Genomic DNA, 10,922 nt, shown 5'->3' on the forward strand with positions numbered 1-10,922 from the left:
CGCGTCCTCACGAGACGCGGTAAGTCAATCCCTGATAAATCGATTGCTACCCGCCGGATCGGCGGGTAGTGAAGACGTAGCCTGAGAGTGATTGGGTCATTACAAAACCTAAACCTAATTTCCCCAATACTAATTTCCCCCTACTGTTACTCACACCTTCTTGTCAACAGTCTGAAATGGGCCACTCTCATTACCACTTTAAAAGTTATTTTTCCTCCCTTGGTATCCTGCTGTTAATTGAATTGTCTTGTTAGACTGACCTCACACTTGGTAAGGCAACTCCCATCCTTTCATGTATTTATACCTGCTCCTATATTTTCCACTCCATGCATCTGATGAAGTGGGTTCTAGCCCATGAAAGCTTATGCCCAAATAAATTTGTTAGTCTCTAAGGTGCCACAAGGACTCCTCGTTGTTTTTGCTGTTACAGACTAACACGGCTACCCCTCTGAAACCTGTCATCCATAACAAGAGCACCGAGTCAGCTTCCAGCTGCTAAACTTCTCTACAGCTTCTCCCCTGAGTACCCCAATGCTAGAGTTGGATGAATTTTTTTTTTTGTCAAATAGTACATTTGCTGACAAAATGCATTTTCAGATCACTAAAACTATTAATGAATTTAGGTCAAATTTGGTGAATGATTTCAGCTAAACAACTAAAACAAAAAACACCCGAAAACAAAAATCTTGGAAATGCTGAAATGTCTCATTATGAAAAATTGCAAAACACTTTTGACATTTTTGACTACTATTGACATTTTTTAAACGAAATGTCAATTGGAAATGTTGATTTGACATTTTCAAAACGAAATGTCAATTCAACCTAATTTTTTTTTGTGTTTTTCATTTTGTTGAGAAAAACAAAAAAATCAATTTCAGTTCAAAGCAAGCGGATTTTTTTTTGTTTTGGATTTTTGGTTCAGCCACCAAACTCAAAAATCAAGTATTCACTCAACTGTAGCCCATGCATCTGCAAATCACTAACCCGTCCCATTCTGAAAGCCCCTTAGGTAACAATATATGCAGTGATGCTACATTTTACACCTGTATAGTGGTCTGGGAAAGAAGGATATTCAGTTAACAAATTCACTCTGTGCACTTCAGCAAACTCCTCTTCACCATACTAATACTTTAGTTTAAGAGTACACCAGCTCTTCCAATAGGTCCTTATAAAATAAACAGTAACATAGCAAGAGATAAATATTATCTCATACTTCCCATTCTCTGAAGATTCTCTTAAAAATTTACCCAAATAAGTGCTTTTGCAAGACAGATAAGAGTTGGTTTTGGCTGGTGTAATCGTTACTTTCAGCCAGTTTTGTTGGGGAAACTATCAAAGGAGCTTGTATCTCTACAAGTTAATTTTATTTTTAGAAGACTACAGTCAGTCCTCCAGCAAAGAGGAGCTGATTCTTCTAATGCAAGAAACAAGCAGAGGGAAAAAATGGTGTGCCACACCTTATAAATACTAAAGGAGAAATGAAGGGCAAAACTTTATTTTTTATTTATTTATTTTGCTTTGCAGTTCACCTTTAACAGCATAACCAGCTTTCTGGCTCCTTACCGGGTAATTGTCCCCCCTTCCCTCTAGAATGAGTCGGTGGGAAAAGATTGGGCTACAGGTCACTTTGGCAGTGGCAAAAACTCAAATCAGATTCTAATCTATTACCCAGAGCGCCCAGGCAAAAAGAAATGACATCCTGGTGGCAGAGAGGATCAGGGAGAAGGAGAATGTGTATGTAGTAGTAGCTACTGTGGAGAACTGTTTTAAAAAGTAAGTATGTTTTCTGGAAAAATGTTGGGGTTTTTTACATTTCTTTGGGAGGAAAATTAAAAAAAAAAATTTTATTTTCTTCCAAAGACAACAAAAGAAAAAATATTCAAGTTTTCAAATTCTGTTTTGTGTTTTTCCTCCTTTCCCCTTTTGTTCTTTTGCCCAGTTTTTCAGTGGCAAAGTGAAAAGGAGAGGAAAAGGTCACAGAGGATGACGGGGAAAAACAAACTAAAAAATGTTCAAGCTTTTCTTTTTTGTTGAAAAATCAGAAAAGTTCAAGAACCAAAAATTTTCTGTGGAAATGTTCCGAGTCTTGAAATAAGTTTGGTTTTGTTCTGATTTCGGAGTGAAAACAAGTTTTGAAATATCAGAATTTCTCACAAACTAGAAATTCCTAGTTTTGATCAGCTGTAATAACAACCACTATGCATTTAAGCCTCAGCCTCTTACACTTTAAAGTTACACATCACTTGAGTTGGTGGGAGCAATTTCAGTAAAACTCCTCATGCCAGATCTGGAGGTAAAAAGGACTTGTCTCTCTCCCAGCCTGACCTGGTGGGTATTGGTGTGTGTATAATGTATTATAAATGCATGTATGACTTTATTGCAGTAGTTTATCTTTTCAATTTCTTTCTACAAGCCAGCATTTCCAAAGATGGCTTCTCTGGTAGTGCAGTGCAAAATAGAAGCCCAACGCAGAATCACAAAACTTTCACCTGGAAGTTCATTTCACAAGTTAATCTGTGAAATATTGGGGGAAATGGTCTCTGAAAAGTCATGGAAAATGACATTTTGAAGACTCAAAACCAAACCAAAATACAAAATGAGTTGGTGGAGATTTTTGTGCAATGTTTTGTGAAATTTTTTTTACCAATTTCAAACTAAACTATTGCACTTTTCTCAGATATCACATCCCCTTCTTTACTATCTCTTGTGACGTTGTCTTTTTTGTTTGTTTTATTGCAGCTACAGTACCTAACTATTGCCCTTTCTCTCTTAAATAAACACGCCTGTACAGCTAAGAATTAGAGCACTTAAGCCCTTCAGGGAACAGTAAATATTTAAAACCATTTGTTTTAATAAATAGCTACACAACTGTAGCTTGATTATTTCCAAACGTCTCTGTGGCACAGTAGGTGACAGAATAAGTAGACAAAGATGAGATTCCTATGCACTTCTTAAGAGTGAGGTCATGTACCACAGAATAGCATTGGAAAGTTAAGTGAATACTAGGGACACATTAATTCCTGATGTAATAGCATTGATTCCAGAGGCATTACACCTCTGAGCAAAATTTGGATCATAATGAAATTAACAATTGTTTCTGTTCTGAAATTGGTACAAGACTCTTTTTGAAAAATGCCTTATAAACTACGATGCTAATTACTTTGACTATTTTCTGAGTACCACTCTTATATTAAATCCCATATTTACAGTATGAAGTTAGCATGCTAAATGCTTATCATTATGACAAATGCACCTTCTCATCTTGAGAGATACTTTGTTGGGGTATGGTCTTAGATAAGGCAGGAGCCCTATTAGATTGATCTGTATGTCATAAATGAACTCTTGGGTGATGATCCTGCACTTCAGCAATTCTGCTTCTTTTTTTATTCCCTTTTAACAAGCACATGTCAACTACAGAATTCATTTGGGAACAATACCCAATGTCTCATGTCAGCTTATTATCATTAATATTTCCCTGCAATGCAGCCCCAGTGAATGTGGTTTCCCCCGCCCCTGTGCACTGGCTATGTGGAAATGTATTGGATAATCATGAACTGCAGTACACTGTGCTCAGAGAGCTAATGAGGTTTTTTCAGCATCACTATTTACAATATGATTGCTTCATCCTCATGCAAAGAAGTGAAGGCTTTTCTACTTACATGTAGCTGAAAAGATGTGAACTTCTGATTTTGCTGTAGCTACTAATATGCTAACCTTAATGATTTCATTACAGGTGCCAAACTCAGTAATGTACCATCCTTGGGCAAACAGGCATTTTGAATGTTATGAAGGTAATTACCAAAAGCGTTTGATTATACTTTTCTAGGAAAATAAGGATTCTGTCATTTGTTAAAAGGGACAGAGAAACAATGCATTGCTCCTATATGTGGCTTTATGGTTCTTTCATTGGCACTGGAGGCTTTTCCATTTAATGCTGAGCATGCAGTTCCACAAGATGAACATAACCTTATCACAAATTTTCAGGCAGCATTGTTTCACTTTTAGAAATGTAGCCACTCACCACATTCTGGAAGGGCATGAGGCACCACTGGATAATCTTAACTCTGTGTTAATGAAGTTTTTGAGAATTTATCTTAGACCTATTTTGGCATTGTGTGATATTGACTATTTGGGAATGTCTGTGTACAATTTATTATTTGTGTTTGAGATTATGAACTCTCCGTATGCATCTTTTATCAAGCTGCAAACTCCATTTTGATTGTAAGGCTGGCCTTTGTCTTTCTGTTGTTCTTTTACCTCCATCTTGGACTAAAAGTCCAGGGGTTGGTGGCACAGGGCTAGCAAGTGAAGGTCATCAAACTTTGATTTTTCATTTAAATGGAGCACTCTTGAAAAAAGATATGGCTATTGCACAGGGCAAACAAGTTTTTCAAGTTTGAATTCTAGGGGGCTGGCAACAAAGCAATAAATTACGCACTAAGGGATGTTGATCACTGAAGAGATTGATCATGGAGTCACCAAACAAAGGGGTCTGGAAGCTAAAAAGTAAGGGTCTGTCACTGGCAGTTTGAGCGAGAGCAGAGAGACTCTGTATTCCAGAGGAGATGCCATGTGCCAGAGGGCAGGGGGAGAGGACGATGCTGTACTCCTTGGAGGACTCTGATGTATGCACAAAGAATACTTGAGTGGTGAGGAAACTAAGGCAGGGAAATGCATACAAGTGTGTTTGTTATTGTTTCTAATCAGCGTATTCCTTGTTCCTAGCTAACATAAAGAGCGACTGGTTTTTAGAATCCTTACAAAGTCTGTGTGTCCCTGAAGAGACAAACTATAAACCCAGAGTATACATAAACTTGGAGCTCTGGGAAAAGGTGTGCTTAAACTACTGGGGAAATGGGGCAGGAGGGGTGTTTAGCACTGATCCTGGGGCCTACAGCAGCTGGGCCTTGTGGTCCTATTTCCATGTAGGAGTGTCAGATTCTATACCCAGGAAGTGTTCCAGAGAGAAGCCAATGGGAAAGACAATCTGCAGCCTACTCAGATCCAGGGAAGCTTAAGAGCACATGGGTCAGTTTATTAGGACCCAAACACAGCAGCCTGGTGAGTGTCCTACAGAGGGAACTTTACCAGGGCTGTTTGTGACACAGGTAGTTTCAGTTACCCATGGAAGGTATCTAGGGATTACCCCTGAACCTTGGTCTCTTGTCTAGCAGCACAACACCAAAGGCCAGAGCCTAATCTTGGATGCATGGATTTTACACTGTATACCTTAAATCCTCTACTGTTCAGACATATGCTTCATTCCATTTCAGAGCTTTTGATGAGGTGTCCTATGCATCTGAGATCTGAATCTGACTCTGCTACCTGAATGTTCTCTGAACATTTTTGAAACTTTGAAAAAAAACATGCTCATAAACTTCAATTTGAATAAGTTGTGTGTGGAAGATCCAATGAAGAGTACACAGGATTGGGTACTCAGGAACGCCATCCAAGTCTTCTAACTCTGCCACTAATTCCCTGTTTGACCTTGGGCAAATCATTTCATATCTGCACCTCAGTTTGCCTCTCTGTAAAAATGGGGATAACTGTAGGTGTCCACCTTTTTAAAGGACTTCGAGGTTGACAGAGGAAAAGTAATATGGGAGCATTTGATTTATTGTTGTGTTAGTGTTGTTTGTTGTGGTGTTACAACGTTAGTATTATAGTTATCACCATTAAAATCTGCAGTGGATTCCCTTTTTAATGAAGTTTTTTTTTATCTACACAATTTTATGCTTCTTAAGCAGAGATTCACTGTGACTCGAGTAACTGTTTGTATATTGCAATCTATTGAGACAATGCGGGACCGTCATTCTGACTTGCTGTACAATGGAGTGCAGTTTCACTGTATCAGAGTTGACTGTGATTTGCTTTCACTTTGTTATTTATAGCCATGAAAAAAGTGGAAATTTCTGAGCTGGTAAGGACTACTCTGTGAACCTGCCACTTCTGTCCTCCATGAAGCTGAATAGCTTTTCTCTTTGTGTTTTTGAGGAAAGCTGTGCTCTGAGAGTTCAGATGTGTTACTGTTGGGAAAGTAATTTCCATGAGTAGAGCTAAATTGTATTCAGCTTAAAGAAAAGTTCATGTAAATAATAGCTGAGAGCAGACCAGGATGAGCACAATATATATTGGCTGGAAGTGTTAAAGTACCAAGGATTAAGTCTCTGCAATGAGCCTTAAAAATACCCTTGAGGCTAAGGGCTTGTCTACATGTACAGTGCTGCAGCAGTGGTGCTGTAGCGCTTAGTGAAATGCTAAGGGAGAGCTTCTCCCATTGACATAGGTACTCCCCTCCTCTCCCCCCCCCCCCCAGAGGTGGTAGCTATGTCTACAGGAGAACCCCTCCCATTGACATAGGTACTCCCTGCCCCCTCCTTCCTCTCCCTCCCCCCCCCCAGAGGTGGTAGCTATGTCTACAGGAGAGCCCCTCGGGGGGAGGGATAGCTCAGTGGTTTGAGCATTGGCCTGCTAAACTCAGGGTTGTGAGTTCAATCCTTGAGGGGGCCATTTAGGGAACAGGGTTAAAAAAAAAAAATCTGGGGATTGGTCCTGCTTTGAGCAGGGGGTTGGACTAGATGATCTCCTGAGGTCCCTTCCAACCCTGATATTCTATGATTGACATAGGTACTCCCCTCCTCCCTCTCTCCCCCCCCCCCCCCCAGGTGGCAGCTATGTCTACAGGACAACCCCTCCCGTTGACATAGGTACTCCCTTCCCCCTCCCCCCCCCCCCCCCCCCCCCCCCCCCCGAGAGGTGGTAGCTATGTCTAAAGGAGAACCCCTCCCGTTGACTTGGCGCTGTTTACTCGAGGGGTGAAGTCAGTATAACTATGTTACTCAGGGGTGTGGATTTTCCACACCCCATAGCGATGTAGTTATACCAACATAAGTTTGTAGTGTAGATCAGGGCTAAGAGAAAACTCTTTGTTTATTCAGAGGTTTCTCATGGAATCCACGTAAGGAAGTAACTTTTGTGAGAAGGAAAGGATTGATCAGCTAAGATGAGATGGGACTGGGGAAAGCCAAATAGTTTGAACTGCTGCCTTTTAATTCTTGCTTGATTTAGAACTAATGTAAAGGAGTTCCAAGGAAGCCAGCAGGCAGATGTCTACAGAACATCTAACACAAGGGAGGCTGGTAGAAGTCCAATGCTATTGGCATGGAATCAAGGGCGCCAGAACCTTTGTAGCAGTGGGGGGGGAGGCTAAGACCAAGGTTGATTCCTGCACCGGGGAGGCCAAGGCCAAGGTTGATTCCTACATCCCTTCTCCCCCAACCCCTATACTCCCTTGTGGCCCTAACCACCTGCACTCCCTCCCCAAGTGGTGCCCCCCCCCGCCCGCCCCCCCGGTGCTCTGTGTCTCCTATCTCCCAGCGACTGTACATAGCTTGCCAAGAACCAGCTGCGCACTCCTCCCTCTGCCCTTCCCACCAGTCACCATCTGGCACCTGCAGCACCATGATCAGCTCCTCCCCACAGCGCCTGCCAGCACCGTTCTGCATCTGCCTGAGGCTTGCAGTTTGGGGGAGGCAATGCCCCCCATGCCTCCCAACTAGCCCATGTTAAAAAGTGCTGGGCCATGGCCCACCCCCGCAGCCCCTGGTTCTGGCATTACTGCATGGAATGCCATAAAAGATAATAAATGCCCATAGCCTGGTTTTTATTCTTACAGATTTTTGGGCTTGCATATTAGTTACTTTTAGTGGAATGTGACCCAGTGTGTGGTATCATCCCATCTTACCCAGGAAGAATTTCTGTGTGGCGTCTTCTGAGTAAAATTTGATTTCAATAATGATTTTCACTGATGAGTCTAATTATCAAGGAGGGAGAGGCAGACAATACAAAGAGAAAGTTTCCCTTTACTCTGTAGGAGGTTGCACTTATTGCATTGATTGTTATGGAAAGGGACTTTTATCTACTCTGTATTATTATTATTAGCTATGATTATTGTTCTTTGGATTTATATAGCACATTTCTTCTTAAAACCTCAAAGTGCTTTAGAGATGTTAACTAATCTTCTCAACATCTCATTTTACACATAGATCACCTGAGCCAGAGGGAGGGTTAGTGACTTGCTCATGTTCAGCGGGGAAGTCAGTGGTTGAGTTGGGAATATAATCTATGGGTTCTGACAATCTTGTGCTATAATAACTAGATCACATAAGATTAGTTGGTGTTTTGATCCCCTAGGTGAAGAAATTTTGTGTCGCACCCCGTCCACTGCATGAGTCAGTGAAGTGGGTCTCTCTGACTCTTTTGTTTCCTTGGTCCTCCCTTCTCTTTACTTACATTTTTCACTTAATCATTCCTTCATAGTGCTTTACAAAAGAGTGCAAGTGTGATCATCACTGTTTTGCAGATGGGAAAACTGAGGCACACAGAAGTGAAATGACTTACCCAAGTTCACACAACAAGTCAGGTGGAAAGTCAGGAATAGAAGCCTGGTCTCCTGACTCCACAACCCAGTAGTCTGTCCATTAGACCATGCTGGTAATTCCCAGAGCAGTTCCCATGACTCTAGTTTTCTTCCTCTTACTCATACTGAGACAGATAGCTTGTCTTTTGGCCAGTTGACTTTCTCCTGCAGCCCATTATGCCAGGGATTGCCTACACTAAGAAAGTGATTTGAGGTTAGTTAACACGTTGTAGCTAATTGGGACTTTTCCCCTTGTGCAGACATATGTTAATGACCAGCAACATTGAGGTAGAATGTGTTATCATGTGTCTACACTAGGGACAAGGTAAAATTAGGTAAACTTGACCCCCTTTTCTTAGTGTAGACAGAGATGGGGGTACAGGAGAGCATAGTCTTACAAGGCATTTTCCTCTTGTGGTGAATATCCTGAGTCCTAACTTGTTCACCTCCAAATGGCAGGGCTTAGGAAGCCATCTTTCCAGCCCATGCTTAAAGCAGCTCTTGAGACCACATCTATTCCTGTAAAATTGCAAAATAATGCAGGATTTCTGCTGCACATAATATTAAAAGTGCATCTAGCAGAAGAGCAGAGATCCCAGATACTCTGTGTGTGAAGGGAATCCCAAAACACAGACAGTGGCAGGAGAGAAACTGGACCCAATGGAGTGAATTCAATTGTGTTTCAGACTCTTCAGCACGTTGGTTAGTCTGTAATATGATGTATAATGATCTTTTTTTGTGCTGAGGATGTGCAGGGGTTCTGTGAGGAAGGCAAATAAGATTTTTCATGTTTCCTGAGACCCTAACTGTGGGAGCTTTACCCATGAAGTGGGTGAGAGCTGCCAAATTCAGAATTGGATCTATATTTCAACCCCCACTCCACTGCCAAAGTTCAGGGAAGTTTAAATCTAGGGTTTTGGTTTGTGCCCCTCCCTGTCAAAAATAAAACTACAGAGTATAGAAGCCAAGATATATAGTTAACAAATGACTACCAGCCAGGGGTGGGTGCAGGTCTGATTCAGAGCTGATAACTGTCAATGAGCAGAATGTGGGCAGACAAAAGCCAAAGAGTGCCTGGGTCAGCCTAAGAACACATTTAAATTTTATTAGTGAATTTTTTAAAAATAAACGGTACAAAAGATTTGAAGAGTCAGCGTTGCAGAAATCACATTCAGGTTTTTTAGCTCTGCATTTCCCAGCCTCTCTCTTTTGGTAGTCACAAATGTGTTGAGCTTGTCAGTGAAGATTTATACCTGGGTGCTGGCTGATTAACGTAATATAAAGTCAAAGTTCCCCCAAACCAATGGCTAGTGGAGCTGACATGGTTATGGTACGTCAATTTCATAGCCAATGGTACGTAAGGAAGTGATGTGGCCAGCATCACATTTGATCGCCAAACCTGATGGATCAGGTACCTATTTTGCAAAGGGGTGAAAAAGAGGTGGACTTTCAGTGTGAGATCTAGCAAGACTCAAATCCACAATCTTCAGGATTGTAGTGAAGCATCTTAATCAGTCAGCCACTGCACTTCTTAATGCAATATGCAGGTTCTCTGTTAGTGGCTCAGTTAACTTTTCCTTGTATTTCTTAGGGTGTTTATATACTTCGTGTGTTTAGTAGAGCTGCCAAGCGATTAAAAACATTAATCACGATTAATCGCTCGATTAAAAACATTAATAATGATTAATCACACTGTTAAACAATAACAGAATAGCATTTATTTAAATATTTTTGGATGTTTTCTACATTTTCAAATATAGATTTCAATTACAACACAGAATACAAAGTCTACAGTGCTCATTTTATATTTATTTTTTGTTACAAATATTTGCACTGTAAAAAAACAAAAGGTTGATTTTCTTTTTTAGTGGTTTGGGTTCTGTAGTTTCTGCATCGGAGTGTTGCTCTTTTAAGACTTCTGAAAGCATGATCCATACCTTATCCCTCTCATATTTTGGAAGACACTTCAGATTCTTAAACCTTGGGTTGAGTGCTGTAGCTATCTTTATAAATCTCACATTGGTACCTTCTTTGTGTTTTGTCAAATCTGCAGCAAAAGTGTTCTTAAAATGAACAACATGTGCTGAGTCATCATCCGAGACTGCTATAACATGAAATATATGGCAGAATGCAGGTAAAACAGAGCTGGAGACATACAATTCTCCGCCAAGAAGTTCAGTCACAAATTTAATTAACACATTATTTTTTTAACGAGCATCATCAGAATGGAAGCATGTCTTCTGGAATGGTGTCCGAAGCATGAAGGGGCATACGAATGTTTAGCATATCTGGCATGTAAATACCTTGCAATGCTGGCTACAAAAGTCCCATGCGAACGCCGGTTCTCACTTTCAGGTGACATTGTGAACAAGAAGTGGGCAGCATTATCTCCCGTAAATGTAAGCAAACTTGTTTAATTTGGCTGAACAAGAAGTAGGACTGAGTGGACTTGTAGGCACTAAAGTTTTGCATTGTTTTCAGTGCAGTTACGTAACAAAAAAAA

The sequence above is a fragment of the Terrapene carolina genome, unplaced genomic scaffold, assembly GCF_002925995.2.
Source record: "Terrapene carolina triunguis isolate 2854851 unplaced genomic scaffold, T_m_triunguis-2.0 Scaffold62, whole genome shotgun sequence".
NCBI classification, from domain to species: Eukaryota; Metazoa; Chordata; order Testudines; family Emydidae; genus Terrapene; species Terrapene triunguis.